Raw genomic sequence first — 6000 nt, forward strand, 5'->3', positions numbered from 1 at the left:
TAGCTTTGTTAAAATCCCCAGCTACAATGAATGCAGCCTCCGGATAAATGGTTTCCAGTTTGCAAAGAGTTAAATAAAGTTCGTTCAGAGCCATCGATGTGTCTGCTTGGGGGGGGATATATACGGCTGTGATTATAATCGAAGAGAATTCTCTTGGAAGATAATGCGGTCTACATTTGATTGTGAGGAATTCTAAATCAGGTGAACAGAAGGATTTGAGTTCCTGTATGTTTCCTTCATCACACCATGTCTCGTTAGCCATAAGGCATACGCCCCCGCCCCTCTTCTTACCAGAAAGATGTTTGTTTCTGTCGGCGCGATGCGTGGAGAAACCCGTTGGCTGCACCGCATCGGATAGCGTCTCTCCAGTGAGCCATGTTTCCGTGAAGCAGAGAACGTTGCAGTCTCTGATGTCCCTCTGGAATGCTACCCTTGCTCGGATTTCGTCAACCTTGTTGTCAAGAGACTGGACATTGGAAAGAAGAATGCTGGGGAGTGGTGCGCGATGTGCCCTTTTTCGGAGTCTGACCAGAAGACCGCCTCGTTTCCCTCTTTTTCGGAGTCGTTTTCTTGGGTCGCTGCATGCGATCCATTCCGTTGTCCTGTTTGTAAGGCAGAACACAGGATCCGCGTCGCGGAAAACATATTCTTGGTCGTACTGATGGTGAGTTGACGCTGATCTTATATTCAGTAGTTCTTCTCGACTGTATGTAATGAACCCTAAGATGACCTGGGGTACTAATGTAAGAAATAACACGTAAAAAAACAAAAAACTGCATAGTTTCCTAGGAACGCGAAGCGAGGCGGCCATCTCTGTCGGCGCCGGAATGTTACAGTACCAGTCAAAAGTTTGGACACACCTACTCATTTAAAGGTTTTTATTTTTATTTACTATTTTCGAAATTGTAGAAAAATAGTGAAGACACCAAATCGATGAAATAGCACATATGGAATCATGTAGTAAGCCATTTGAATGCACAGAGATACCGTGACAAGATCCTGAGGCCCATTGTAGTGCCGTTCATCCGCCGCCATCACCTCATGTTTCACCATGATAATGCACGGCCCCATGTCACAAGAATCTGTACACAATTCCTGGAAACAGAAAACATACCAGTTCTTCCATGGCCTGCATACTCACCAGACATGTCACCCATTGAGCATGTTTGAGATGCTCTGGATTTATGTGTACGACAGCTTGTTCCAGTTCCCGCCAATATCCAGCAACATCGCAGAGCTATTGAAGAGGAGTGGGACAACATTCCACAGGCCACAATCAGGCAAAGGAGATGTGTCCTACTGCATGAGGCAAATAGTGGTCACACCAAATACTGACTGTTTTTTTATGCGCTTAAATACTGTGATATGCAACCTGGAATAAAAATGTAAGAGGACCAGTGCTATATACAGTGGGGAGAACAAGTATTTGATACGCTGACGATTCTGCAGGTTTTCCTACTTACAAAGCATGTAGAGGTCTGTAATTTTTATCATAGGTACACTTCAACTGTGAGAGACGGAATCTAAAACAAAAATCCAGAAAATCACATTGTATGATTTTTAAGTAATTAATTTGCATTTTATTGCATGACAAAAATATGATACATCAGAAAAGCAGAACTTAATATTTGGTACAGAAACCTATGTTTGCAATTACAGAGATCATATGTTTCCTGTAATTCTTGACCAGGTTTGCACACACTGCAGCAGGGATTTTGGCCCACTCCTCCATACAGACCTTCTCCAGATCCTTCAGGTTTCGGGGCTGTCGCTGGGCAATACGGACTTTCAGCTCCCTCCAAAGATTTTCTATTGGGTTCAGGTCTGGAGACCAGTACCTTGAGATGCTTCTTACGGAGCCACTCCTTAGTTACCCTGTCTGTGTGTTTCGGGTCGATGTCATGCTGGAAGACCCAGCCAAGACCCATCTTCAATGCTCTTACTGAGGGAAGGAGGTTGTGGGCCAAGATCTCACAATACATGGCCCCATCCATCCTCCCCTCAATGCGGTGCAGTCGTCCTGGCCCCTTTGCAGAAAAGCATCCCCAAAGAATGATGTTTCCACCTCCATGCTTCACAGTTGGGATGGTATTCTTGGGGTTGTACTCATCCTTCTTCTTCCTCCAAACACGGCGAGTGGAGTTTAGACCAAAAAGCTCTATTTTTGCCTGATCAGACCACATGACCTTCTCCCATTCCTCCTCTGGATCATCCAGATGGTCATTGACAAACTTCAGATGGGCCTGGACATGCGCTGTCTTGAGCAGGGGGACCTTGCGTGCGCTGCAGAATTTAAATCCATGACGGCGTAGTGTGTTACTAATGGTTTTCTTTCAGACTGTGGTCCCAGCTCTCTTCAGGTCATTGACTAGGTCCTGCCATGTAGTTCTGAGCTGATCCCTCACCTTCCTCATGATCATTGATGCCCCACGAGGTGAGCTCTTGCATGGAGCCCCAGAACGAGGGTGATTGACCGTCATCTTGAACTTCTTCCATTTTCTAATAATTGCACCAATAGTTGTTACCTTCTCACCAAGCTGCTTGCCTATTGTCCTGTAGCCCATCCCAGCCTTGTGCAGGTGTACAATTTAATCCCTGAGATCCTTACACAGCTCTCTGGTCTTGGCCATTGTGGAGAGGTTGGAGTCTGTTTGATTGAGTGTGTGGACAGGTGTCTTTTATACAGGTAACAAGTTCAGGTGCAGTTAATACAGGTAATGAGTGGAGAACAGGAGGGCTTCTTAAAGAAAAACTAACAGGTCTGTGAGAGCCAGAATTCTACCTGGTTGGTAGGTGATCAAATACTTATGTCATGCAATAAAATGCAAATGATTTACTTAAAAATATGATTTTCTGGATTTTTGTTTTAGATTCCGTCTCTCACAGTTGAAGTGTACCTATGATAAAAAAAATTACAGACCCCTACATGCTTTGTAAGTAGGGAAACCTGCAAAATCGGCAGTGTATCAAATACTTGTTCCCCCCACTGTAGGGAAATACACATCTCACATCTGTGCCTTTTGCAAGCTACATTTGGCTACATTGTATTTTTTTTCCTCTTCAAAGCATACTGGTGAGCAACAATAACATTTTACTTCTCCAAGACAACCATGAACTCTTCAAGTTCAGTTCTAAGCCCCAGAGATATTTGAAGGATGATTGAATTTACATTTAGCTAGGCAAGTCAGTTAAGAACAAATTCTTATTTTACAATGACGACCTACCGGTGAACAGTGGGTAAACTGCCTTGTTCAGGGGTAGAACGACAGATTTTTACCTTGTCAGCTCGGGGATTTGATCCAGCAACCTTTCCAACGATCTAACCACTAGGTTACCTGCCACCCCACAATAGCCTATGCAATGGTGTTGGCGACTAGGTTTCACATCCAGCCAGTTTGTTCCTGAGCTTGTAGCTAGCTAGCTGGCAGGCTAAACAGAATTAGCCTATTATCAAATATCCTATAGCTGCACAATTCAGAGTCGTACACAATGTAGACTACACAACACATTTAACACGTGGTTAGCGGGATAATTAATTAATTTACAATGTAATAATTTTGATCTGATTACAGTGGTAAAATTACCAATGTCTATGTTAATAGACCTATCTACTCTAAAATATATTAATCGTACCGTAATGCCAAACCAGTGTGTCTTATTTGCAACGAAACTGTCTCTGTTTGCAAATAATTCCATCTGAGATGTCATTATGAATCTAAGCATGGCACTTTCAGAAGTAGATTTTACATTTTAGACATGAGGCCCAAGTCTGACGCAAAAAGGAGATATGCCTATTTAAGCAGTGCATGGTGGCAGTGTTGGAGGAAATAGATATAGGCAGTGGCGATTTCAGCATGTAAATCTTGGTGGGGCAAAAAATAAAACATGTGGGATGCATGCCAGCAAAGCCACTACGCAACACTAAACAATACATTCACTGCACTATAACAGTGATAAACGGTGCCACAAACTGTTAGGGCCTACATAAAGCTGTCCCAACAGCGGAGTCCCAACAGCAGTCCCAATACCACTGCTACACCTGGCTTTCAGCGGAGCCTTGTCTGGCAGAGAAACAATTCATTCAGCCTAATTTACTGCCTTGTAAAAAAACATAGCTGTTATGGCTGACTTGCTTAAACAAACGTGGTTTCTAATGACAATTGAGATGTACAATCTATGGCATAATGGGATGTCAAGCAGATAAGAGGCAATCCGTAATTTTGATTAAAGACATTAATGAGCGAGCGACGACGGACGTAGTCAATGTAACTATTTGTTCAGCACTTTTGAAATGTACAGTGACAGAACATGGGCCATTCTTACAGTTTACTACTATCAGTAGCGCTGTCAAAGCTATACACAAAAAGTTTGCAAACAAGCTCAAACCGGCCACGAACGATGCGTTTACCATACCGCATTGGTGAAAATTGGTGAAAAGACCAAATTGTTAGGGTGTGGCACATGGGCTACTAACAGTTTACTACACAACATACACTTAGTATTACTTTCTTATTTACAGTATACATAGCTGTCTGGCATCCTACATAATTCATGCAGCAGCATAAGACATTTTTGGACTCACCTTGTTGTGATGTGCTTGAACAGGAAAATTGCGCAGCGGTCTTCGTGGGCAAATTTTGTCATAAAAAATTCTGAGTTGAATGATTGTTCAAAATGTATTATTGCTTGCAGTTAGCCACTGTCACCGATTCCTTGCAAACCATTCATTGTTGAATTTGCAATCTCCAAATTGTTGTGCAATGTTTATATACAATGGCCGATGAGCACCGATACATTTTATCGATATTTTCTCTTCATTTTTTATTTTTATTTTACCTTTATTTAACCAGGCAAGTCAGTTAAGAACAAATTCTTATTTTCACCAGGGTCAGCATATCTAAGCTCCAAGTTAACTCTGATAGCAGTCTTGACTTCCCTTATTGCAGGTTCATCTTCATCAGATGTCACCATTGATTTCAGGACCATTGTTTTCATAGGCAGGGACATGGAAACTGATGGAATGCTCTCAGTGCATATCAGTGTTGTGACTGTTTTGGGAGGTTTGCACACTTTGATAACTTCCTCTGCTAGTCGTATGTCATTTTCAGACAAAGTCACGATATCTTTGACATTCATCCTCACAGCTTGATCTCAGTGTAGAATACACCACAACTTTCAGCTCAAGGTCTCTCTCTCTCTCTCTCTCTTTGCCAATAAAGGGCTTTATTGGCATGGGAAACATTTGTTAACATTGCCAAAGCAAGTGAGGTAGATAATATCCAAAAGGGAAATAAACAATCAAAATGAACAGTAAACATTACACATACAGAAGTTTCAAAACAATAAAGACATTACAAATGTCATATTATATATATATACAGTGTTGTAACAATGTACAAATGGTTAAAGTACACAAGGGAAAATAAATAAGCATAAATATGGGTTGTATTTACAATGGTGTTCTTCACTGGTTGACCTTTTCTTGTGGCAACAGGTCACAAATCTTGCTGCTGTGATGGCACACACTGTGGAATAGCACCCAGTAGATATGGGAGTTTATCAAAATTGGATTTGTTTTCGAATTCCTTGTGGATCTGTGTAATCTGAGGGAAATATGTCTCTCTAATATGGTCATACATTGGGCAGGAGGTTAGGAAGTGCAGCTCAGTTTCCACCTCATTTTGTGTGCAGTGTGCACATAGACAGAACTGGCTTTCAAGAGAAGACAGACTATGGCGGCCTTTCTCAATAGCACGGCTATGCTCACTGAGTCTGTACATAGGTGATTGGTTTTTCTGTAGGTGATGGCTTTGTTATGGAAGGTTTGGGGATCGCTTCCTTTTAGGTGGTTGTAGAATTTAAGGGCTCTTTTCTGGATTTGGATAATTAGTGGGTATCGGCCTTATTCTGCTCTACATGCATTATTTGGTGTTCTACGTTGTACACAGAGGATATTTTTTGCAGAATTCTGCATGCAGAGTCTCAATTTGGTGTTTGTCC

The sequence above is a fragment of the Oncorhynchus nerka genome, linkage group LG6, assembly GCF_034236695.1.
Source record: "Oncorhynchus nerka isolate Pitt River linkage group LG6, Oner_Uvic_2.0, whole genome shotgun sequence".
Lineage (NCBI taxonomy): Eukaryota > Metazoa > Chordata > Actinopteri > Salmoniformes > Salmonidae > Oncorhynchus > Oncorhynchus nerka.